Source organism: Antennarius striatus, chromosome 1, assembly GCF_040054535.1.
Source record: "Antennarius striatus isolate MH-2024 chromosome 1, ASM4005453v1, whole genome shotgun sequence".
Lineage (NCBI taxonomy): Eukaryota > Metazoa > Chordata > Actinopteri > Lophiiformes > Antennariidae > Antennarius > Antennarius striatus.
The window spans coordinates 299573-300000 of record NC_090776.1 but is presented as its reverse complement, the minus strand read 5'-3'; positions in this window follow the sequence as shown (position 1 = coordinate 300000).

The window sequence follows — 428 nt, the reverse complement described above, 5'->3', positions numbered from 1 at the left end:
CCAATGGGCTGCTGGTTCCTTTCAGAGGGAACCATTGGGAACCAGTGGGCTGCTGGTTCCTGTCAGAGGGAAGCAATGGGCTGCTGGTTCCTATCAAAGGTAACCAGTGGGCTGCTGGTTCCTTTCAGAGGGAACAAATGGGCTACTGGTTCCTGTCAGAGAGGACCAACGGGAACCAATGGGCGGCTGGTTCCTGTCAAAGGGAACCAATGGGCTGCTGGTTCCTGTCAGAGGGAACCAACGGGAACCAATGGGCTGCTGGTTCCTGTCAGAGGTAACCAAAGGGAACTAATGGGCTGGTCCCTGTCAGAGGGAACCAATGGGCTGCTGGTTCCTGTCAGAGGGAACCAATGGGCTGCTGGTTCCTGTCAGAGGGAACCATTGAAAACCAATGGGCTGCTGGTTCCTGTCAGACGGAACCAATGGGT